This window comes from Macaca thibetana, chromosome 2, assembly GCF_024542745.1.
Source record: "Macaca thibetana thibetana isolate TM-01 chromosome 2, ASM2454274v1, whole genome shotgun sequence".
Classification (NCBI taxonomy): domain Eukaryota; kingdom Metazoa; phylum Chordata; class Mammalia; order Primates; family Cercopithecidae; genus Macaca; species Macaca thibetana.
In genome coordinates this window covers 42212313-42237586 of record NC_065579.1, presented here as the reverse complement: position 1 = coordinate 42237586, position 25274 = coordinate 42212313, and the positions used below count along the sequence as shown (strand labels likewise).

General features: G+C 43.2%; 1 protein-coding gene across 1 annotated transcript in view; it reads left to right on the top strand.

Moving 5' to 3' along the window:
* Window positions 1-25274, top strand: part of RBP1 (retinol binding protein 1) — a 231986-nt gene that overhangs the window by 53242 nt on the left and 153470 nt on the right.

Below are 25274 nucleotides of genomic sequence, written 5' to 3'. Positions count from 1 at the left end.
TTGTCCCCACCAAAACTCTCTCTGCCTCTCACTCCCCCGCAACACACACACCTATTGATAATGGCAGGTAGTGAGGGGGACTGTTTCTTTATTGCTCCTTTGCATTTTAAGAGATATTTATCCATTATTCAACCAATCAACAAGCAAACTTCCTGTACTCAGCACTGTGCTTACTTCCATGGGGGAATCAAAGAGGCAGAAGTTGTCATATTTACCCTCAAGATCTCACAACCTGGGTGGGAGAGACTAGTAGATTTTTGGCTCACATTTTTTATGACATCTTTATTGAGATATAATTTATATACCATACAATTCACCCACTTATAGTGTACAGTTTAATGGTTTGGAGGCATACTCTCAGAGTTAGGCAACCATTACCACAATCAATTTTATAATATTTTTATCATCTCAGAAAGAAACTGTACCCATTAGCAGTCATTCCTCCTTCTCCCTCCCTCAGCCCTAGGCAACCACTAATCTACTCTCTGTCTCTACAACTTTGTCTACTGAACATTTCACACAAATAGAATCATACAATATGATGATACAATCCTTTGTGACTGGTTCCTTTCACTTCGCTCAATGTTTCAATGTTCATTTATGTTGCGGCATCATCTGTACTTCATTTCTTTTCATGGCCAAATGTTATCCCATTGCATAAGTATATCACATTTCGTTTACTCATTCATCAGTTGATAAACATTTGGGTTGTTGCCACCTTTTGGTTACTAAGAATAATGCTGATATGAAAATGTGATTGCAAGTTTTTATGTGATCCTATGTTTTCATTTCTCTTGGGTATACACCTAAAAGTAGAATTTCTGGGTCATATGTAACTCTATGTTTAACATTTTGAGTAACTGCCAGACTATTTTCCAAAGTGGCTATACCATTTTACATTCCCACCAGCAGTGTATGAGGACTCCAATGTTTCCATATTCTTGCCAATATGTATTTGTCTTTTCGATTACAACCATCTAGGGGGTGCGAAATGGTATCTCATTGTAGGCTTGATTTTCATTTTCTTAATGGCTAATTACATTGAGCATCTTTTCATGTACCTTCGGCCATTTGTATATCTTTTAGGGGAAAGCTGTCTATTCAGATTCTTTGCCCATTTTTAAATTGTGTTATTCACCTACTTGGATTTCAACCCTTTGTCTATGGAATAGATTGACTTTCAATTAGTTAGGATGTATAAATATTTCAATCCATTTACATCTAAAAATACTCATTTAAGAATGTTTATTGGCTCCACTGCCCAAATTGTATCACATTTTTCACATTATTCTCAAGTTAGATGGAGAAAACCGATCATCAGACAGCCGTGGGTATAAACATGAACTGCTAGAAATACAAGTTTAGGCATGCCATCTTTCAAACCAGAGTTTTGAACAGAGCTTGAACAGAGTTCTTGCCAGACAAGCCTACACTGAACATGCAAGGTGATCAGTGGTGGTTGTCCTTCTTACAACTATGCAAGCAGAGTGGGAGTGCACTCAGAGTCTGAGTGCAAAGAAAAGTAGCATCCACCTCTGGAATCAGAGGCTCATCTGGCCTAGAGGCAATGGATTTGGGAATTACTCATACCTGGGGGGATCTTCTGTGCCCTCCTCCTGGTTTCCCATCCACTTACCTGTTTGTTCCCTCAACCCTCCAGTATATACACTAACCCAGACAGCCTGACGAGGCTCAACTATGTAAGTAAGAGTAGGTGCCTCATTCATTATAAGAAGCATCCTCCGAGCATCTACTTCTCTAAGTGCCAGGTTCTATACCAGGCACTACGGTATTCAGCAAATCATTCCACAACATTAGTTAATCATGGTCTAGTGGGAAAATAGGCAGATTCTGTCCCATGTGACATTCTTTGATACAGGGACATGAAGGGGGTTTGGGGCACAGAGGGAGGGCCTTACCCAGCCTGGATGTCCTAGAAGGCCTCCTGGAAGAGGGACCCCAGGCTGGCCCTTAATAGTTTAATAGAAGTTATTTAAGAATCCTTGGCTCAAGACAAAGCATATGTACACACCCCTGGAAGGAGAAAAACTGCAGTGACTCTAAGTTCAAGTTTTTTTGATCCACAGCATTTATAATAAGAGAACCCTTATTATACTCTTATACTCTTAATTTTTCCTTTATTTGTTATACTCTTGATTTTTCCTTTATTTGTTTATCAATTTAATAAATCTCATGCAAAGAAAAAGGACCAAACCCCTATCTACGAGAAATTCCTCAATTGTAATAATTTCCTTCACCTACCCTGAATTCCAGTCCACCCAGCTCCAGATTTAAAGATGTGTGCCTTAAGTTCACAGATGGACTGTAACTTTCTCAGAAGCAGAGACAACTTAGATTTCTCTTCTGTCTTCCATAGCTCCTAGCAAGACAGTAACATTCCAAAAGGCAGAAAGTGTGTCTTTTCTATCTGTGCCTAAATCTCCAACTCTGAAAAAAGAGTCTGGCACAAAGAAAGGGTCCGGTCAACAGTGGAAGTTGAAGGCAGCTCCAAGGCTGAGCTGAACTGGGCAAGCCTGAGCCCTGGGTCATTGAATCCTTAAGGGCAGGGCCAGGTGTTTCTCATTTGGGGGACCCTCCAATACTCATTTTGGAGTCCCTCAAGCACAAAGCCTTGCACAACGCCCAGTGCACACATGACAGTTAATGTTCAATGCGTGTCTATTGAATGTGGTTGAAACATTCTGAATAGTCAAAAACAACTGAACTATTCTGACAGAATGATGGCCTTTTTAGATGACTTTGAGAGAACAAAGAGGGAACAGGACTCAGGTTAGAGGGCAGTGAGGAAACATCAAATGAATTTTGATGGAACAGAACTTCTCCCAGAGCACTATTGTTGGCCACAAGTTCCGGTCTGAGCTCTGCCATCTGAAACTGGGTATCCAAGGTACTAATTGAAACAAAGAGTTTCCACTTCTCAGGGACACTGGCCCAATAGCTGTGATGGCTGCTAGGGCTAAGGTGAGTTTTCTTTGTTTCAGGGAGCCTTGCATGACTGAGCCTTGGGGACAGAAGCAAGATGAGAGAGGCATCCTGAGTTGCTGTTAAGAAGTCTTGATTCCCACTAATTTTTATCGATTCTCTCTCTCCCTCTTCTCTCTCTTCTGAAAGTTTTTTGGATCTTTGCTTTATCTCTGGTGCTCTGGCCTTGGTGTGGGTCATTTTTCATCCACTGTGCTAAGCATGTGGCAGACTCTTTTTATCTGAAACTCAAGTCCTTCAGTTCTGAGAAATATACTTTTATTATCTCTTTGATAATTTCCTCCCACCAATCTTCTGTTCTCTCTTTCTGAAGCTCCTATTAGTTAAGTTTAGACCTCATAGATTCAATCTGTAATTTATTTTCTTCCTTTCCTTTTTGTCATTTTGGTCCTTTTTCTGCTTTTTTATTCTCTGTTCTGGAATGATTCTACATGAGGGTGATAAGCCAGGTAGTCAGCATTCTTGTGGGGACTGGGCAAAGGAGAGGCATTGGGCTCTCCCCAGTCAATTGTGGACTTTGAGTTGATCCCTGTGTTTTCAACACCATCCCTCAGAAACCCCTCCATCCTGGGTTAATATCCTCAGTTCAGGCCTCACTGATAGAGTTTCTTTGGAGTCATCTCCCACGACCAGCCAAAGAAGAGGAGGTCTTGAGTCTACCTGCTCCTTGTACAGACTTGCATTCTATCTGCCTGTCTGAGTCTTACCCTTGCCTCCCCACTCCTGGAATTTTGGCTCTGGGTGTGAAGCACCCAGAATGTGAAGCAATTAAGTTCTCACTGTACCCTTGCTTCAGATAATGCATTCCAGCCATCTCCTTAACCTGCATCCTACCTTCCCCAATGTATGGATCTATTACCCACTGTCATCTCTACTCTTTGTCTTTGCAGATTTACACAATTTTTATTTTTTTTCTGCCATTTTATTGATCTATCAGGAGAGAGTAGAAATAAATGCATGTGTGCAAATCACCCTGTTTAACTCAAGGTCTCTATTTTTATTTCTTCTTTTGTTTAAAAAAAATGCAATTTTATGCTGTCTCATACCAAACAGCTGTGATTAGATTTTAACAATTTAGAATGCCATTTTTTTCTTGACAGTTCTAACACATTTTCAAGAGCCTTAAAAATTCTCTTCTGGGAATTTCAAGAACGGATACATTCAAGTCCCTCCCATCTCCAAACCCCCACCTCCCCAATCAAACCAGAAACCCAGATAATCCACTTAGGATTCAATCAACAAGGATTCGATGGGAATCAACTGCATTATTACTACATCATTTAATTGGTCACACAGGCCTCTGCCTGTGGGGGTGAAAGTGAGGCTCTGAACCCTGCTGTGCTCACTTCTCTAACTGGACAATGCAGGGAGGAAGTGGGCCATCTGTCCTCAGAAAGATTTTGAAAGAGTGAAATGAGATGATAAATCTGAAAGCTCTTGGAAAATAAAAGAGCTATATAAATGCACAGTGTCATTACCAGACCTAGGGCAGCTCAGACAAATCCAGCCCTAACTCATTGTAACATTATTGGGCAAGTACATTACAATAATCTATTGTGGAGATAGAAATATCCCTGGACATGACAAATGCTTGGAAGTGTCTATGAAGAAATGTAACATTCATTAAGGAAATTAAAGCCCAGGACATCCAAGGTTGACTCAGGAAGAGATCTTCCCCATCCCTCTCTTCCTCTGCCATGGGGATCACAGAGGACATGTATGAAGATACTGGCATTTCAAAATGGAGGGAGTCTGGGTCCCTGAGTCACCAGCAGAGGCCTTTGCTGAACCATATCAGACTTTATTTAAGTGAAAACAAAACCCTTGTTGAGCTAAGCTACCGGGATTTAAGACTTGTTTTGTTACCACAATATAGCCTAGCCTGCCCTAACTAAGGGCTGCGGCCTACACACCAGTGTCTGGGTGAGGTATATGGTGATGAGGGAAGGAGAGGACCACTTGGATGCTAAGGCCCTTCCCTCATGCCTGGAGGTGGAACTGAAACCAGAAAGACCTCTGTCTTAGTCTGTTTGTGTTTCTGTAAAGGAATACCTGAGGCTAGGTAATTTATGTATTTTTAAAAAGAGGTTTATTTGACTCATGGTCCTGCAGACTGCACAAGAAGTATGGCACCAGCATCTGCTCCTGGCTATGGACTAAAGCTACTTTCACTCATGTCAGAAGGGGAAGGGGACCAGGTGTGTCACATGGCAAGAGAGGAAACAGGGAAGAGCTGCCTGGCTCTTTTCAACAATCAGATCTTGTGGGAACTAATACAGTTAGCACTCACACATTACCAAGAGGAGAATAGCACCAAGTTGGTCATGAGGATTCTGCCCCCACAACCCAAACACCCCCTACCAGGCCCTATCTTCAACACTGGGGATCAAACTTCAACATAAGAATTGAAGGGGAAAAATACTCAAACTATATCAGGCCCCCTGGATTAGGCTTCATTAAAAATTCTGGAGTAAATAAATAAGAAGTGGCAAGATTAGAAGCCATTCACCTCACAGGACATTACTTCTTCAGGGGGCTGCCACTGGGTGCCATCTTCTGTTTCCTGATCTCTCCCCTGTGACAGGTCCCACAGCGCCATCTCTCAGGCCTACTATGGAACCTGTCTTCATGGAGGCACTTTTCTGCCTCCATTTCTTGGGGGAGGGGGAACCAACATTAGCCATGGCCTCCCTGACCAAAGAGACCCTGCCCCTGCCCAGAGGTGTGAGGTCTCCCTTTCATATCGTTCCTCCTTTCAAGGCTTTTTTTGGGAGACTGCACAGCCACTCAGCCTTCAGTTTCTGCCACAGGGACAGGCGCAGAAAGAGTTACGTTGTCTTACCAACCTGCCTAATTTATGTTGAAACACTAATGACCCTTCAGTCCTGACTAAAGTCATAGCTTTGAAAACCAGAAGTCCCTTGGACATCACATATTTCAGTAGATCTTAATCTTTTTTGAGTCACTTAACCCTATGAGGATCCAATGAAATCAGAAAAACACAAATATACACACTTGTAACAAAAGATTAAATGTGATTTTTTTCTATCACTAACCCCAACCTTGGAAGAAATGGGTCACCATGTATCTCATATTCTATGGTGACACCAAAGCAGTTAGAGCCAGACATTCACACCCCACCCCAAGGCTTGGGTGAAATGGTAGAACTAGGCCTGCCATTTCCAGCCATGGGCCACACGGTCCTTTACCAGTCTGTTTAACAAGGGTGAAAGGGACTGTCCCAAGGAGAGGGGATGTTGGTGGAGAAGAAGATCACACTCCCCTGCCAGAGTCAGGTGCAGGAGGCTCCAACAGATGAACTTACGGGGATTGGGGGAGCCTGTAAGAGGAGAGTGCTGGCATCACATACCCATTGGTGGCTTGGCAAACTTAGCACTCATAGGCCCTCTAATATGGATACTGGATGGATGAAGGCTGGTAATGCATTTTGGGGAAAGTTTGATATGTGTTCCTTGCTGTTTGGGGTATATGTCTATACGGAGGCTGAGGCCTGCTTCTCTCCTAGAAATTTCTGAAGGTAGGAGACTGGCAACTGCCCATATCAGCAGGGTCATACACCAGAGAAACATGGTGTAGAGAGCCCTCACCACTAACACCAACATGTGCAAGAAAGGACCCTCTTCCATCTCATGGCCCCCAAAAAGGAGTTATGAATATAGACTATGGGATAGAATGAAGAGTCTTGGCTGTCTCTTTATGGGTAAGTCCCCAGTTAAGGGAAAGTTGAACACCGACCCCAAAGCCCATGTACACCATTGATGTGAGGATTGCCATATCAGCCACCAGCCAGAGTCAAGACTGCCCTGAACCTCAGGGAGGCCAGCAGCCCCTGCCTCCCTCCCATGACCAGTTCTCAAGTGTGAGGAAAGACTTCTGCTGTCTCTTTTTCTTCTCCTTGCTCTCAACCCTGAAGGACCCAGACCAAAGGGATAAAGGGGAGCAGGTGTCTGAAAGGCATATCCCAGACCCCCAACTCTGTGGTGCCAGGCAAAGGAACACATTATACTACCTGCCTCCCACCTACAAGTTCCTAGAGTCATGGGTAAAATCTTCACGGGAGGAGGAGAGGGGAGGAGATTCAACTTGAGTTTCAGATTGAAACTTTGAACTGGACTCAATTTCTAATAACAGAAAGTGACAGAAAAGTGATGGATTCTGCCCAAGATGTTGCTAAGGATTGAAAAGAGACAACATACATAGTTAAAGGCAATGATTAGAGAAAATGAAATCATCTCATGCTTATATCCCAACTGAATTAAGACTATTCAATAAATCACATACGCACCCAAAATTTGGCATCTGATTTCAATGTGTTTATGAGCCACCAAAGATTTTTCTTAAATAATTATTTTATTTTTCATTCAACCATCCATTTTATAGATTAGCATAACCAGAGTAGCGGTAGTTTACCCAAAGACACATAGCTAGTAGCAGAACTTAGAGCAATTCACACCCATTGACTTCTGCAGGGTCAGTGGAAGCACCTGTGCCTATCATTGTCCTTAATCATCCCACTGGGCCTGCAAGGGTAGTGCTTCAAATCCAAACCACTGAACAGCTTTTTCTGTCCCCAGATAGTCTGAGGCAATCTGAAGGCAAGCCTGAATTAAAAAGAAGACCATCTCTTAGCTGGTGCTTTGCATACATTTGAGACTTTGAGACCAAGAGTACAGGGTAGGAAGATAAGCTGCATGATGCACTGTTTTGCTTAGAGCCCTGTGATTTCAGGACACATGCATGCATGTGTATACATGAGTTAAATAAAGGCCAAAAGAAATGAAAAATATAAAGATTGTTGGATGGTCTGCCACTTTGGGCAATTCACCTAGATTTATTCCTTCCATAATTGCTGACTACTGTGTTTTAAGAGTTAATGGCCTCAAGGCCTAATTAAGGGAAGAAATGAAAGGGAATCTGAATAATGAACAGATATCTCATGCCCACATATAAGAAAAGATGTGTGTATCCAAGTTTACCTTAAATACCACTGAATTGTTTCATTTTAAAAAATTGTAAGCCAACCTTTGTTTCCTGTTAGAAATTGTGCAAACATGGCACATCTTCAGCATGCCTTGCTAACCACAGATTCTATTATGTGTTTAATAATTGACTATTCAATAGAGCATTGATGCATTTTTGTCTGGAACTAATTCACCTTTGTCTGTGCCTCAGCATGAATGTTCGGTGAATCACAGATAGGATCGTAGAAGCGCTTCAAGTGCTGGCTGCCTGAAACAGATCCACATCCTTGGGATTATTCATGTCAGGCCTGGGTTCAGAAATGTTCCAGCATGCTAAAACCACCTGAAAATGTGATTTACGAAAGTCAGAGAGTGCGACACTACACCTTTTCCCTTCTAATGAAAACTAACAAATCACACTCTGCAGAACGCTTAAACCAGCAAAGAAATTGTAGGCTACAAAATTAACAAAAATGAACGCCCTTACAGTCTATTAAGGCCATGGAGCTACCCAGCTGGAAATCAGGCTGAGGTGTGTTGAAGGGAAGTAGGTATTAGCAAATGCATATGTCTTGACTTCTCCATAGTAAAAGGAAAACCCCTATTCCCTCCTGAAGAGTTTTCACCTCGCCTTTATGGGTTTAGATTTATGGATTTGAGCAGCACCCCAAACAACACAAATAGTGCATAATTTTGTGATGAACTGGGCACATCGTCCTGCAGGGTGCTCTCCTGGGAAGGATGAGCTCTGTGCCCGAGCTTGGATGCTGAACAGGGTTGATGTAACATGAGCACCACAGACCTTAAAGGGAGTGGGGAAGAACTTATTCCAAAGCTGTTCTTATCCATTGCAATTATCTTGGCTATTTTTATATCAGAAACGGAAGACTTGGCGTGGACCTTGGCAGGGAATCCCAGGTACTGGCTGGAGGAGAAGGGCCCTCCAGCAGAAAGCCTGGTTGCTTGGGTCTCTGCCCAGCCATGAAATAGTAGTATTCCAGAATGGGAGAAGAGGGAGTATTGAGGTCACAGGAGAAATATCTATTTTGGTCTTTTACAGAAGCTGGGGCATATGATTTGACAGCTAGTGTATTGTTTCATTAAATTTTCCACGCACTTCAACATTCCAACTACAAAGTTAGATGTCTAGATCACCTTCTTGTTGTACCTTGAGTTAGCCAGTGGAATTTCCATTGCTTGGGGATGTGGGATCTATTATTTTGATTTAGTGGATGTCCTAAAGCAATGAATGACTAAATTCATGTATTCCATTAAAGGACTCTACTCCTCTGTCAGATGCAGGAGAGAAAAAAAAAATCCTGACTTTCTCTACCATCATCATTGCTTTGACTAGTTTCATTTGGTTGACTTGAATGCAGACATGCAAATAAGCATGTGCCCAAGGGGCAGAGGCTGAGGATCGCCTGTACTTTCTGAGGCAGCTAGAGAGTGTGATTTAAGCTGCAGTTAAAATCGAATCTGCACCTGGGCCAAGATTGGAGCGGTTGGCCTGCTGATCAATTCTATTTTTCACTAATCAGCAAAGTTGTTAAAATACCCTCAAAGCCACTGCCCAAGCCTCAAGACCTCTTGAATGAACAGGAGCTAGCTGCTGTTTTTGACTTTATTATCCTTCAGAATAGTCAAGCTGGAGAATTAACATCCAATAGTTTTAGCTATAACAATAACTGAAACTTATATAGCAGTTACTAAAATATAGGCTTTGTTCTAAGTATATTCTAAGTATTAACTGATTTATTCACAATTATATATTATAAAGTAATTATCTCAAAATTACAGATATGGAAGCTGAGGCACAGAGAGGTTAAGTACCTTGCTCAAAATTACACAGTCAGTGGTAGAGATGGATTTGGAACACAGGGTATCTGGTGCCATAGTCTATGTATTAAATCGCCATGCTATTTTCTTGCATAGAGTAGAAATGCAACATGCTGTTGAATCATCAATAATGTAAAATGTTTTGACCTTTTCTGCCACAAATTCTCTCATTCAGTCTCTAGTGTGTACACGGCATTATGATAAACCTTAAAGGAATAATGAAATATAAAGACGGAGCACAGTCTTTCCTTTCACAATCCAAATTGAAAGATAAGGAGTATGCAATGGTGAAGAGCAAGGGCTTGGGGCAGAGGGATTGCCAGCTGTGCCTCTTGGCAACTGTGTCAACTTGGCAGTTTAACTTGCTTCTCAGAGCCTCAGTTTGCCCATGTGTAAAATGGAGATATTAAGCACTGGCTTGAGGCATTCCACTCCCTTGCAGGAAGGTTGTGTTCACATAGGCCTACACTGAATGGTCACCATTAGAAAGTGCTTGAGCTGGAATGATGGAAGGCGAAGGTCTGGGGCAGCAAACATGTTCTGGTATAGGTGGTCAGCTGGGGATACTGTGCTAATGTTAAGTTTTTAGAGAAAGTGTAGGAGGGTCACCAAGTGTAGCCTCACAGAGGACAAGGGACACCAGACACATGGACTGTGATGTGAATAGCACTACCTGGAGTTGTGCAACATGGTGACCCTAGGGTGGGAGAGAAAAGCATGCCTGGCAAGGCTGAGGAGGGAAGATGTACAGAAAGGAGAAACAGTGGCAGCTACTGAGGGAATTTTTTTAAGGAATTATTTAGAAAAGTTTAATAAATATGATATAACCTCCCCTTCCATCTCTCTGCCATCTCTCTCTGTTTTTTTTTTTTTTTTTTTCTTTTTTTTAAGATAGGGTCTTCCTCTGTCACCCAGGCTGGAGTGTAGTGGCACAATCACAGCTCACCACAGCCTCAGTCTCCTGAGCTCATGCAGTCCTCCCACCTCAGCCTCCTAGTAGCTGGGAACACAGGTACATGCTCCACGCCTACTAATTTTTAAAAAAATTTTGGAGAGACAGGGTCTTGCCATGTTGCCCAGACTGGTCTTGAACTTCTACACTCAAGCAATCTTCATCGCCTCATGGCTGAGGCGAGGGCCTCAACCATGTGCCACACACACCACATTGGCTGATGGTAGTGACTACCTTCAGGCTGCACAAACACAGAGAGCTCTCCTTAAACCTCACACACCAACAGAGAGGTTAGAACTTGGAGGCCAGGGACACTATGGGTTCTATGGCTCCAGCTACATTATGAACTTCAAAGGGCTTGGCAATAGATAATTCTGCCAGAGAGGAGAGGCTTACCAGTTAGTCATGAGCCTGCCTAGTGTACCATCCCACAGCTCTCCAGTCCCCACATCTGGGAGAATCAGGTACTATTTGCTGAGTGCTCAAATGAGCCAGACACTGTCTTGGAGATTTTGGGGTCTGGGAAGATTATGGTAGAAACCAGTCTGCCTACTGCCCTCTAAATGTCCTATTTCCATCTTTACCCAGAGAAAATGGTTGGTAAGCTTGGCCAGATGTGTTGGGGCATACTCTGTCTCTTCAGAGGTACCCCTTCTTACATTCTAGGTAGCATGATGGTGTAATGAAACCCTATGAGGTGGGTATTAGAATGACCATTTCACATAGATAAGGAAACCGAGTCTTTCCACGTGAGAAACTTGCTCACAGTTACTCAGCTATTAAATGGAAGGATTGGGATTTGAAGCCACCAGACACATGATGGGCCTGTCTGACTCATTCTTCTCCTATAGCCTGGCTAGAATGCTGCCCTCCAGCCACACCTTTCCCATGCTTGCTCTCCTTCTGTACTGCCACCCCACTCCACTCATGCCGAAGACTTGAATCCCCCACATATCACTGGGCCATTGCTGAGGCTCTTCTAAGTCCCCCCGCCAACACTCCTAAAAGCTCAGCTGAGGTGTCATTTCTTCTAAAACACTTTCCTGGACACCCCCCCCCCACCCCCAAGGCTGAGCTCCCATAGTGCCTGTGATTCCCTTTATCATGGATAATCAATGAGTGTCATCGGCCTTTACTTTTCTGTACCCCCTTGAGACTAAGCTAGGTGAGATTCATTCTCTAGCTCAGAGCCTAGACCAGGACCTAGCTCAACAGGGACTCAATAACTATTTGTAGAAATGAAATAAAGGAGGGATGAAAAGAGAAAAGAAAGAGAGGAAGTTAGGGAGGGGGAGGAGGAGGAAAGAAAGGAGCAGACCTGACCCCCCAAGGACCATGATACACTCCCCTTCCTATCCTAGCTAGTCTGACTTTCCCCAACCACCACCACCTGACCCTCATATCTGACAAAGACAGTGACTTCTCTATCTCCAGATCAGGGCACAGATTCCCAGGCTGGGGCAGTAAATTGACACTGCAGTCAATTTTTAGTCTTCCCGAAGGGCACGATTTGTTGGCTGGTGATCTGCAGTGAATTTTTAATCACAGATCAGCTACTCCCCATCCCCTTGTCCCTGGCAAGACTTGGTGCTGTGTGCTGAGGGAACACAGACTCTGTTTGACTAAGGTCTGCAGTGGAAATAATCAGGAAGAGAGGATTGCTGCTTAAGCCTCTGCATTGGCTGCTGAAGCCTCATGCAAACACTTTCATATAGTAACTGTCCCCTCAGTGCGGGGGACAGTTCAGAGTTGAAAGTGTTAAGAGGTGTAGGGATAATTTGCCCACGCCGGGTTACAGGGGCCACTACTACTAGGAGAGGCATGGAAGCTGGTGATACAAAATCTGGTTGGGGGCCAAGATGGACCTAGGAATTCTCAAGTTATAAAGACTTCCCTGTTTGTGACCTCAATAAATCCTCACAACAGACACACAGAAGGTGATATCATAAAAGTTTTTTTGTTTGCTTGTTTTTTTAGTGAATGCTTATAACATGCCACGTACTTTACACAGTTGCTTTACAAACGCTATCTCTTTTATGTCCCTGGACTATCTCTTTTATGTCCCTGGAATTCAAGAGATAGTTTCTCTTATTTTACAGATGGTATGTTAAGTTCCTTGCCTAAAGTCACACGAGATGTGTGATGAAAGTTCTGGAGCATAGATTCAGGTCTACCTGCTAACAAAGGCCATGCATTTGACCAGGCTGACAAGCAATATGCCCATTTCACAGATGAAAAATTAGTATATGGTAAATTCAAGAAAGAATTTGAGCAAAGGTGCAGAGAAATGAGTGTAGCCTCTGAAATGAGATAGAATGAAATTGAAGTCTTGGCTCAGCCACTTAGAAGATACGTGGCCTTGGGCAACCTGCTGAGCCTCTGTTTCTTCAAGTGTAAAACAGGGATAACAGCACCTGTCTTGCAAGATTGTTTGCTGCAAAGCCTCTCAACATGCTGCCTCGAAAAAATCAAAATATTCTTACGTTGACTGTCTTCTAGATTTCTGGAGCCATCAGTCTTTAGAAGCCAATGAGTCATTGTTGGCCCAGGTTCTCCCTATGTTAAATGTTCGTTCATTCAAAGGTCACAGGGTAAAAGAAATAATTACTGTTGCTGAGCCCTGACCACATTTCAGGCACTGCACTAGGCACCTTCACGTGCTTGACACTGGCCTACAAAGTTGGGATTTTTATGCATTTTACAGGTCAGGAAACTGAGGCACAGAGAGGTGAGGTGATGGTCTCAGGTCTGGTCTGGGGCAGAGCCCAGTTGTTTGGTCCCAAATTCTTTGCTGCCCATCCCACTCGTGATTTTCCATAGCAGTCAGTCACCTCCCAGAAAATAGCCCTTCCTTATTCGGAGAACCTGCTCTTTCATCAGGAAGCAAGGCCAAGTCTCACCTGTACAAGTTTGGTGAATTTTAGACAGCATGGCTCTACTAGGTAAATAACTTAATTATTTGGCCTTTTATTTTTTACTTTTCACCAGAATACAATGCATTCATCATGTAGGTAAGAGTTTTTTCCATCTGTTTGCAAATAATATTATTTAGCCTTCTTTGTACTAAAGGGAATGTACTTAGGAGTAAAAAAGAAAGAGGAAAAAGAAAAAGAAAGGAGGAAATTACAGTGAATAACAGACCTAGGGGACATAATTACAGAAATACTGCAGGTTCTGCATTAGCTGAAAAATTGCTGCCATTTCATTGTGGGAGTAAAGCTATTTTCTTTTATTTTAAAGTGGATTCTTCACCTTCCAAAGGGCTAATTATGGTACTGCCTACATGTTGTGCTCATAGGCTCCAATTTCGTCTTTTCATTAACCACAATGGCAAATAACTAAATTGTGCCTGCACTCTGAACGTGTCTTCGTGATGGCTGCCATAACAGACGGGAGGGACACAGCAATCACTGTCACATGACTCAGTCCATGTTTTCCAGAATTGAGCCCACTGAAGACTTTGTCAGAGGCCCCTCCTTCAGCTCAGCCACGAGAAATTTATAAAGCAATGCAGGTGGGCGGTAGGAACGGGGAGGTCTGGGGATGCGGAGGCAGAGGGAGGGCAATTCAAGGGCTGTTAAAAGATAAAAGCCCTCAACTGATGTTTACGGAGAGTCTTTAATGACATGGGAGAATGTTTGAAATATAATACTTAGAAGAAAAAGCAAGATATACAATGTGTGGACAGTATGATTTCAACTGTGTTAAGTGTACATATATACACACACATATATTATGGTGTTCTATATTTTATATATATATATCAATTAACAGATGTCTTTAATATCTCAATATAATCACTCAACCCCTAACCTCACAGAAAGGCAGAAATCCAAAGCATCTCCTTGATATTTAAAGGACACCCTGAGAAAAGGAGATTTCCTTTTTCCAGGGGCAGCCGCTCACCTCTTATTCCAACCCCTCCTCTTGGCTCAGCTGTCAATCCCCTTGAGAGATCTCAGCACCGACCTTTTGTGCCCTGCTCTTCTCTCTAAGCCACTTAATCCCTCTCAGGACAAGGACCGTCTCCTGCATTCCCCATGGCAGCAACAACATGAGGCTGTTTTGTGAAACAGCCTTTGTCCTAAAATGTTGAGGACAATAAAGTGGAGACTGCAGCACATGGCAAGAAAACACTGGGAACCAAAAATCCAGCTTCTGTCTCTGAAGTTGATTGGACATGATGGGCCCAGGCAAGATTTGCCTAGTGCATCGTTACTGAGGAAGCAGGTTAGGTCTGGTGTTCAGAGTTTCCTATTCTGCCGTGTGTGTGTGTGTGTGTTGTACGTGTGTGTGTTGTGTGCATGTGTGTGTCTGTGTGTGTGTGCATGCATGCACATGAGCACATACGCACATTCCTGGTTCTCTCTGCCATTGGAGTGTCCTCTCTGTGTCCCTTCCTCTCCATCCCTCTCTGTCTTTATCTCTGCCAGCCCCCCTCTCTCTATATCCCTCACTTTCTCCGTATGTGTAACTCTATTTTAGACAATCTCTTAGGCTTCCCACCATGTTCACATCTTTTCTTTTCCAATTTCTAGGATCCCAACAATGGAACCTTCCTTCTTCTCTGCTGTCAACAAAGCACTAAAAAACTTCTGTGTGATTTGATACAGACAATTTAGAAAACTTCTGTTTCAAAGTTTCCCATCCAGACTAGCTAAGGAGAGCAAGGGAGGGGAGCTAATAAGCCCATTAAGGTGTCTTCCCAAACAAATGTTTTCCTTGTCCTTCTGCCCAAATGCAGAAACAGCTGCAGCTTTAAAAATAGCATGGTTTTATCTTTTGAAGGAAATATGCCAAAGTTTTAGTACTGGCTGTCTTTGGGTGGCAAGAAACTGTTTAGTGTTATTTATTTCTTCCTATTTTTCTGAATTTTCCAAATTGTCCACAGCAAGCATGAACTACTTTATCATAATAAAATCTCCAATGTATTATGCTCCTGCTAGATCTCTGACTTAATCTTCACAATAGCCCTAATAGGGAGATATTAATATGCCCATTTAGAGGTTCAGAAAGATTAGGCAATTTACTCAAGGTTACACAAGCAGGGGTGGAAATCAAACTAGACCTTAGGCCCTGAGCCATTAAATAACGCTGCTTGTGGAGATGCCTGTCCTCTACTTCATCTGCAGGTGCAGAGCCGTGCACATATCTGAAAGCTCACTAGATCATCTGAATTTCCTCGCCTGACTCCTCATTGTAAATGTAAGTGCTTCAGGACATTATGATTCAAAACATTAGCTTTCCCTGGGAGGGGATACTACTTTCTCACCCCATTGACATCAGACTTGGCCCTGTGACCTGTGTTGGCAGGGGGACTATACATGCTTAGCCTATTGAACCTAAAAGTGGCGTATGACTTGCTTATAAAACGTAGAGGAAAATGACATGTCACTTCTGCACAAAAGTGATAGGAGCAAGCTACAGTTTTCCACGTCCCTTTCTTCCCTCTGCCATAAGGCAATGTCTCCAAGAAGATCATACGGAGTGAGCAAAGTCACAGTTGGCGCATGATAGAAATGTGGCCTGGGCAAGATATAGACATTCATTTTTCTAAGCCATTGAGATGTGGAGGTTGCTTGTTACCACAGTGTAACTTAACCTAAGGTGGCTGACTCAATATATGTAAAAATTCAAATGTATAAGCAGTTACTAATACACTTCATACTTCCTCTTCTTGGAAGAAGGAAAGTGTTGACCAAGCATTCATGTGAAATTTCTCTTGTCCTTTCTGAAAACGATCTTGGGAAAGTTATCTCTCCCTCTAGGGTGTATTTCAGCAGCATGCTCTCTGATGGGGCAGGCTGTCAGAATCAGTCCCAGTCATGGGCTCTGGAGCTGCCCAAGGAAAGGCAGGCCAATTAATGCATGGATCGAAGCCATTACAGGACCACATGGAAGGAAGCATTCAGCCTGTTCTCCTCCTCTCAAGGGCCACTGAGTTCTAGCCAACCGCAGCCACAACTGGAGGCTTGAGGCTCAGGTGCCATCTGGGCAAAGCACGAAGCAACAAAGACTGACAAAAGGAATGCTTGGGGGGAATGCAGCCAATTACCACCTTTTGGTCTGAGATCCAGATTGACACACAGTCTTCGCAGACAATCTGGGCTTTCCATGCCATTAGCAAAGCTGCCTTCAAGAGAAGAATGGCAACTTAACCAAAAAACTTCAGGCTGAGACTAACAGAGTAGCTGTCATCGCTAAGGAACAGGCAGAAAAGAAAGCAGTGCTTTTGCCACTGAATGAAGCTGTCAAGTGATTTTTCAAGGAATCCCTGGGGGGTGGACACGATCATCCAGTCCCTAAATGACTCAACTGGTAGCTTTGTTCTTTTCTCATGATTCTTGCATTATTTCATTCTTTCCTTCACTCATTCTATAATTCACCCATTCCCTCACTTGTCCAGCCAGTGAGTACCCTAAGCAGAGTACTGGTCCAGACATCGTAGCACACACAGTGCAGGCAAGTGCACAGGGCAGGGCCCGGTGGGCGGAGGAAGGAGACAGAGCCAGGGTTCACAGCTCAGTCTTTGTTACTAGGTATAAGAACTCAGTGGTGAAGTCTTCATGTCTGGCTATTACTTTAGGTTCTGGAATATGGACAAAACCTGTTCCTCACTACAGATATCACGCTAACCTGCCCCACTTTGTTAGAAAGTTTGGCACAGAGCTGTGAGACATGTGCAGGGGACCTAGGCCACCCCATGGGCTCTTGTCAACAACTACTGGTTGGTAGAAGGTGTGGCTGACAGGGAGATGTACTGCTCAAATCTGCCTTCGGAAAGGACTTGCTTCCCGGGTGGGAGGAGTGCGGTTTTCTGAGAGTCTCCAGCTGTTAGCTTCTCCAGGGTCTGCCTCAAGTTTTCAAGCCAAGGCCATTCTGTTCTTTGGCCAGCTAGTGACTAAGCGAAGTGAAGGCACAGAAGCCTGGCCATTTCTGCTCAATACAGGACTTCTCTCATGCTTCTGCATCAGAGTCTGACATCTCTTCTGTCCAATCCTGCTTCTGGCCTTTTTCTTTTACAGGTGTTAGTCCTTGTAAACCCTTTGCATCTTTAACTCCATCTCAGCTGCTCCTTCCTGAAGAATCAAACAGGCACAGAACACAGTAGAAGTAGAAAGGAGGAAAGAAGGAATGGGCTCCTCTCATGCCAGGGGCTCTGAAGTTTGAGAGTGGGTAATGTTTCCTGCCAGCTCCTTCTCAAAAGACAGATCAAAGTTATGGGATCTAACTTTGCCTGAGAAGTCCTGTCATCTCTTTGTAAAGTTACCATCTGAGGCAGGACAGCACCAGTTAGGAGACACTAGGTTAGTAGGAAAGATCAGGATATGGCCCTGTGGCCCTACTAGACCAGCTGGGCAGACGGAATGTGAACACGCTATTCTGGCTGTGAGCATTAGAGACGAATATGAAAGGGCCAGTGAGACCCTAGAGGATCATTGCAGATCAGGGCCTTGCTGAGGCAGTAAAGATCAACATGGTTTTGCCACAGGAACATGGAGTAGGGAAGGCTGCAAGGAGGAGCAGGTGATATTTGATGTGAGCTTTGATGGGCAAGCTCCCGGGGGACATAGTTATAAACCAGGGCTCACAGCCCTCTCAGTACATGTGTATTTAGAAAGCTGAGCATGCATCAAGGTATCACAAAGACTTCTTTGGACACAGCAGCAGAAACTGACTCTGGCTAGTGTAAAAGAAAAGAAGATTTGCAGGAAGGCCACTGGGGAGCTGAAGAACCAGGCAGGGGAGCAGAGAGAAGCCTGGAAGCTCTGGGGCCCTGTGTGGCAGGAGCTCTTTTTCAACAATTCTACCAGGGCACCACTGTGAAAATGGATGAATACCACCATTTTTAGTGTCATAGTTTATTTGTTCATGACTCAGTTTCTAAGGAGAGATACAGTGTTCTCCCATTAGCTTGGTAGGGTCTGATGTTTTGATTGACAGTCCTGACAAGAAAGTATGCACACTCCAAGAGGTAAGAAGAGAACTAGGAGAATGTGAGTTCACAGAGATAAGGGAGGAGAGGTTTCTATGAAGGCAATAGCCAATATCATCCAATGCAACCAACAGGTCCAGTAAAATGAGGACAAATATTTATCCATTGGAATTAGCAATCAGAAAAAGTGGTTTCAGTGTGGAGGTAGAAACAGAAACTAGATGCTCTGGGTTGAAGATTAAATGACTAGGGAAGGTGTGGGCAGACCATTCTTTTGAGAAATCTGAATAAGAAGAGAAGGCAAGAGATTTGTTATTAGAGACGTCATTAGATAAAGGGAAGAATCTTTAAGGATAGAGGAGATGTGTCCTTCTGTATAAGCTAAGAGAAGAGAGCAGAGAAGAGGAGAAGGTAAAGATACAGAGGAGAGCGGCAAAAACAGACAAATCACAGGGGCCAGAGGAAGGGATTAGGGCCTAGGCAAGGACCTCCTTTGCATTCTGTCTTTGATGTAGTGTGCTCCTTGCAGTTCAGAATATATTATACCTCACACTTTCTTGCTCTCTTGTTGCTTGAATATGATTTTAATCTCTATGACAATTAATTTTATGTGTCAACTTGACTGGGATAAGGGATGCCCAGATAGCTGGTAAAACATTATTTCTGGGTGCATATATGAGGGTGTTTCTGGAAAAGACTATCATTTGAATCAGTAGACTGAGTAAAGAAGTCACCCTCAAGAATGTGGATGAGTATCCTCTCATCTACTGAGAGCTGGAACTGACCAAATTTCCAGAGGAAGGGCAAATTATCTCTCTTCTTGAGCTGGGACATCCATCTTCTCCTGCCCTCAGACATCAGAGTTTCTGATTCTTGGACCTTTAGAAACTTACACTCTCCTGCCTGCCCCAGTTTTCAGGCCTTCAGCTTCAAAGCTGAAGTTACACCATCAGCTGCCCTGGTTTTCAGGTCTTTGGACTCAGACTGAATTACACCATGGGCTTTCCTGGCTCTCCAGCTTGCAGATGGCAGATGTGGGATTTCTTAGCCTCCATAATTATGTGAGCCAATTCCCTTAATAAATGTCTTCGTCTATCTATCTATCTATCTATCTATCTATCTATCTATCTATCTATCCATCCATCCTATTGATTCTGTTTCCCTGAAGAACCCTGACTAATATAACCTCAATTCAACCATAAGCTCCTTGAAGGCAGGAACCATGTCTTTGTAAGCAGAATAGGAATGGTGCTGCACGAGATTGAGAGACTAGAATCCTAGGACTAATTTGTATTATCAGATTGTGCTAGGCTGAATGTTACTGATAACTACAGTGGCTTGGTCCGTTTTTAAATTTTCTTATAAAATAAGAAGCCTGGAAGTAGGCAGTTCAGAGCTGGTACAGCAGCTCCACAATTTAACATGTATTTAACATATCAGATGTATGTATTTAACATGTATTTAACATATATTTGACATGTATTTAATATGTCAGACTCCTATTCACTCACTCAGCCATCCTTAGTAGGTGGCTTTGGAGTTCACGCTTGCAGTTCATTTCTGAGACTCATAATGGCTCCTTGACCTCTGGGCTTATACCCACATTCTAAGCCAAAAGGAAACAGCAGGAGAGGGACAGAAAGCTCCTGTGCTTGCAAAGCAAAATCTTCCTACTAATCCCAGGTAGACTCCTGTTTGCTTCTCATGGCCATCTCTAGCTGCACAGAAGTCTACCGCTCTAAACTGAATTGGGGCTTCATTGTACTCTGGCTCCCTGCCTTCCTCCTAACAGCATCCTTTGGGTTTCCTTTTGGGAAATTGTCCCTCTCCACTATGAGAGTCTTAGTAGGAGAGGAAATTCAGATGCTTTCCTTTCAACATCTGCAGTTGAAGGAGTTTGCCAACACCTTTCCCAGGACAAGCAGGAGAGTGTATACTAATCTTGGCCAACCTGAGGGCCTCTTCCAAGACTTTGACTAGTGTGTGAGTGAAACAAGGGCATAGGAAGTGTCTGGAGTTTAATCATCTATCTCTGCAACAGCTTCCTGACCAGACCATTTCTACTAAGAGATTATTCCCAGGGTTTTCACTTTCTAGCTTTTCAGATTTGCTGTCTCTCTATCCCATTCTAAGCCTGGATCTCCAAACTTTCTGTAAGTTCTGAAGGCCCAATCCTGCCAACAAACTCCCTTCTACTGGGTCACAGAGACTGTTTGAATTGCTTCTAACAAAAAAGTCCTGATACTCCAAACCCACCACTGGTCAGGTGTGATCTTAAGAAAATCACCTAACCTCTCTGGGTACTCTCTCCCGATCACAAAAGGATAGTTTATTCCTAAAGTGTTTTCCATTATGACTTTGACCACCTCCAGAAGGCCCTCTTTGTACCAAGTAGGCCCAAATGGACATCAAAGCCTGGATTAGGGTTTTAGCAATGGGGTAAAATATAAAAGCTCCATTAGGAACGGCAGCTGACAGCATTGGGATGCTGCTACTGGAGCACTCCTTGGACAATTAGCCCAGGTAAGCACCAACCAAAACCCACTCCACTGCTTTTGGCACCAGAGTGCAATGTTTTCATTAGCAAACAGGCACTATTTAGTGTCTTTCTTGCCATAATTATAAGGGTCCACTTATAATTCTGTGCTTTCAACTGTTCTTGATTATAAGACTTCTTAATTGTGCCACCATAAAACATGTTTTCACGGGGAATCTGTTTTCCACTTTAAAGCCTCTCCTGCAGCAATGTATTTGCCTTACAAAACTTCAGAATAAAGGGTAGAGGCCTCTGTAAATTCATAGTCTGTACCCTCAAGGAAAAATTACTTTGTTAGAATAGCAAAGTGGCCCCAGTTTGGCCTTATTTTCTAGCAAAAACTCATTACTTAGCTGCATTTAATAATCCATGAAACATTTCTATTAACTTCAGTGTGTGAATTGTGTGACTGCAGAATGGGTAAAAAAAAGTGAGAATCAGGAAAACAAAATATGCAGAAAATGAAAATAAGTGAGATGTTAAATATTTGATCAAGGCCTTTATTTTCAAGTAACCAGTTACCACCTTGGGGTCTCAAATGCCAACAGAAGCCACAGAATACCATTCTGAATTATTAAAGTGACTAGGAGAAACTTGCTTCTTTTTACTGCTTTTAAATGAGTATGTAGCCTTTCAAGCTAACCTTTGCTTAAATGTTTAAGGTAGACATTGGGTCAAATATAAAAAAGCGAAAGTTCTCAGTCTAATACTCAACCTGTAATTATAAATCAGATTATGTAATATGGCTCAGACATTTCATTTTATTTTTCTCTCTGTGTTCCAACAATTTTTTTTCAGTTTGAGAGGAACCTAACCTAGATTAGTTGAAAATCTGCATTCTAGAATATTTTTATCTGTATGTGTGCTGAATATATTTTTCATTTGCTCAATTCAATGCATTCATTCATTCAACCGATATTTATTGACTATCAGGTGCTAGGCACTGTTGTGGGTGTGAGAACTGTCAGAGAACAAAATGTACAAAGATTCAGCCCCTCTTGGGCACTACATTTCGGCGAGGGAGAGAGATAATGAGTAAAATATCCTCCAATGATAGGTAATAAGTACTACAAAAGGGGTTGTATGGGAGTGTTTTTGTTTGTTAAGTGGAGCAGTCTATTAGAAAGCTAATGATTTGGGAAAGTTACCGTAAGAGTGGGCACTGTGTCATTTAGGTCAATGAGGACAACAACATGTGGTTCTGGGTGCAAATAGGCCCTGTATACAAGGAACAGCAACAGAGTCAAGGAAACCAGAGATGAGAACGGCTGACAGCTGGAGCACTTGTCAGAGCAGATCCTCGAGGGCCTTGCACACTAGGGGGAGGACTTGAGATTTTACCCTAATTGTGGTGGAAGCCACTGGAAACTTTTGAGCAGAGGAGTGTTATAAACTGATTCACGTTTTAAAAGCATAATTTTAGCTCAATAGTAAGTATAGCCATGAAGCCAAATTGACAAAGTGGAAGTTTTCTAGTGAGGACCTGCTTTGATGCCTGTATAAGGAAGCATTATCTGAGCATTATCTGTTCACTGTTTGTAAGAAAACACCTGGCCCGGCACGGTGGCTCATGCCTGTAATCCCAGCACTTTGGGAGGCTGAGGCGGGTGGATCACCTGAGGTCAGGACCAGCCTGGTCAACATGATGAAACTTTGTCTCTACTAAAAATACAAAAATTAACTGGGCGTGGTGGCGAGCGCTTATAATCCCAGCTACTTGGGAAGCTGAGGCGGGAAAATCACTTGAACCCGGGAGGTGGAGGTTGCAGTGAGCCAAGATCACGCCACTGCACTCCAGTGTGGGTGACAAAAGTGAAATTTCATCTCAGAAAAGAAAAGAAAACGCCCATCTGCTGAATTCGTGGCAGTGACTGAAAAGTTGGCCCTCTTTGGTCATTTGAAAAGTCCACCAGTCTCCCTTTTACATTTTACCTTTACCCACGCAAAGCTTGCTTTTCCTCAGCGACAGGTGAGAAGTCAAGGTTAGAATGGGTTCATCCAAAAGCGGAGGCTGCCCCAGTCTACGGCCTCATCACAATCCATCCACAAGCAAGCTTTCCAGAATGTCCTCAGGTCCAACCCAGGACTGTGACTCTCATCTATCTGCACACTGCTTACTGCCCAAAGAGTTCCTCCTGAAACTTCATCAGCACACCGTTAGGTGATAGAAGGAAACTGCAGAAGAGTATTATATTATAGCCAGATCTCAGTTTAGTAATGACATTTTATGCCTAGAAATAATGTTTTAAATGTTTGAAAATAGGAGCTAAGTGGTCAGTTCCAGCTTTTTTCCCTGTAGAGACCTGTCTCCTGCAGCCTTGGGTGGGATGATTCCAAGGCATGCTCTTCACACTGTTTTCTAGGGTTTTCCCCTAGGATTAAGCCCTAATCATCTATTATAGTAGCTGGCTTAATATTTTACTGAGCTCCCCTTTTCTTCCCTGTATTGCTTCTTCACTACTCTGCTGGTGTTCCATGTGCCTCTCAAATAACTACTTGCATTAATTCTTACCTCAGGATCTGGTTCTGAGGCACTCAAGCTGAGCCATCCTCTACGTAAAATCTTCCTCCTTCCTGAGGTGGCATTAGGTGGCCACCTCCCTTGAGCCATAATGGCAGATAAGATCCAGGAAAAATGAAACTTACCAATAAAGGAGAGATCTGAAAATATTATTACCATTATACCCATAATCCAGTAGTCTTTTTGCGAGCTTAAGCAAGTACATGACTTGCATTTACGTATTCCTCCTTCTAAAAAATTAGGAGGTAGTTGCCTCTCCAAAATGGATTTCTCAGCCACTGCATCTTCCCCACTTAGGTTAGGTAAAGCTTGGCTATTATATGAGGTTTTACCTTCCAGCACAAGGGGATGCTACTTTTTTAAAAACATATTTTTATTTCCATAGGTTATTGGGGAACAGGTGGTATTTGGTTACATGAGTAAGTACCTTAGTGGTGATTTGTAAGATTTTGGTGCACCCATCACCCGAGCAGTATACACTGCACCCAATTTGTAGTCTTTTATCCCTCACCCCCTTCCCATTCTTCCCTCTGAGTCCCCAAAGTCCACTGTGTCGTTCTTATGTCTTTGCATCCTCATAGGATAGCTCCCACTTATGAAAATATACGATGTTTGGTTTTCCTTTCCTGAGTTACTTCACTCAGAATAATACTCTCCAATCTCATCCAGTTGCTGCGAATGCCATTAATTCATCCCTTTTTTCTTGCCTAGGAAACCAGGCTTCCTCCTAGACCAAGCTTTAGTCTTCACTACCTCAGGCAAAGACAGCTTCCCTTGCATGGGAAGTCATTGCCCAGCCTCTCCTCTGCTCTCTGTGTGCAGCTTCTCCCTCCCTGGCCTAGGGCCCTGACTCAGAATGACTCTTCAGCCCATGATTTTAATCAAAGGCCTCTAATCAACCTGTGGTACTACATGCTGCACAAGATTCTTAGAAATCCCTAAGCTTTCTCAGGAGCCTCCCACCCTGCTGGGAAACAAGCCGACTTGTCAATTAGAGAATATCCAAAGATGTTAAGCCACTTAATCCTCCCCAAAACTCAGTGTGGTAGGGATTGTTACCTGCCATTACAGGAAAGGAAACTGAGGCTTGGGAAGGTAAAGAGACTTGTCCAAGATCACCTTCTGGAGCCACATTTTACACCACAGGTAAGAGAAAAGGGATCCGAGAGGGCATGGACACTGTGTCTTCAGACTGAGTGGGGAAGTACTCTTTACCTGGGTACTTATTGGGTGCAAGTTGCATGCCCCCTGTGCTAATACACAAGGGACAAGTTTATGGGCCTCCTAAAAGTGTGGACAGTGCACCTGTCCAGCCAACTTCATGGGTGCACTGTGAGGCTCTGATGATGGGGACAGGCTTATAAAACACTCTCCATACTAAGATGAGGACGTGTCCCTGTGTCTAGGAAACGCTGGAAATTAAGTGTACAGCAATCAAAAACCCTTGACATCATCCTTGATGGCTCTCTTTTTCGCACACTCCAATTCACTCCATTAGAAAACCA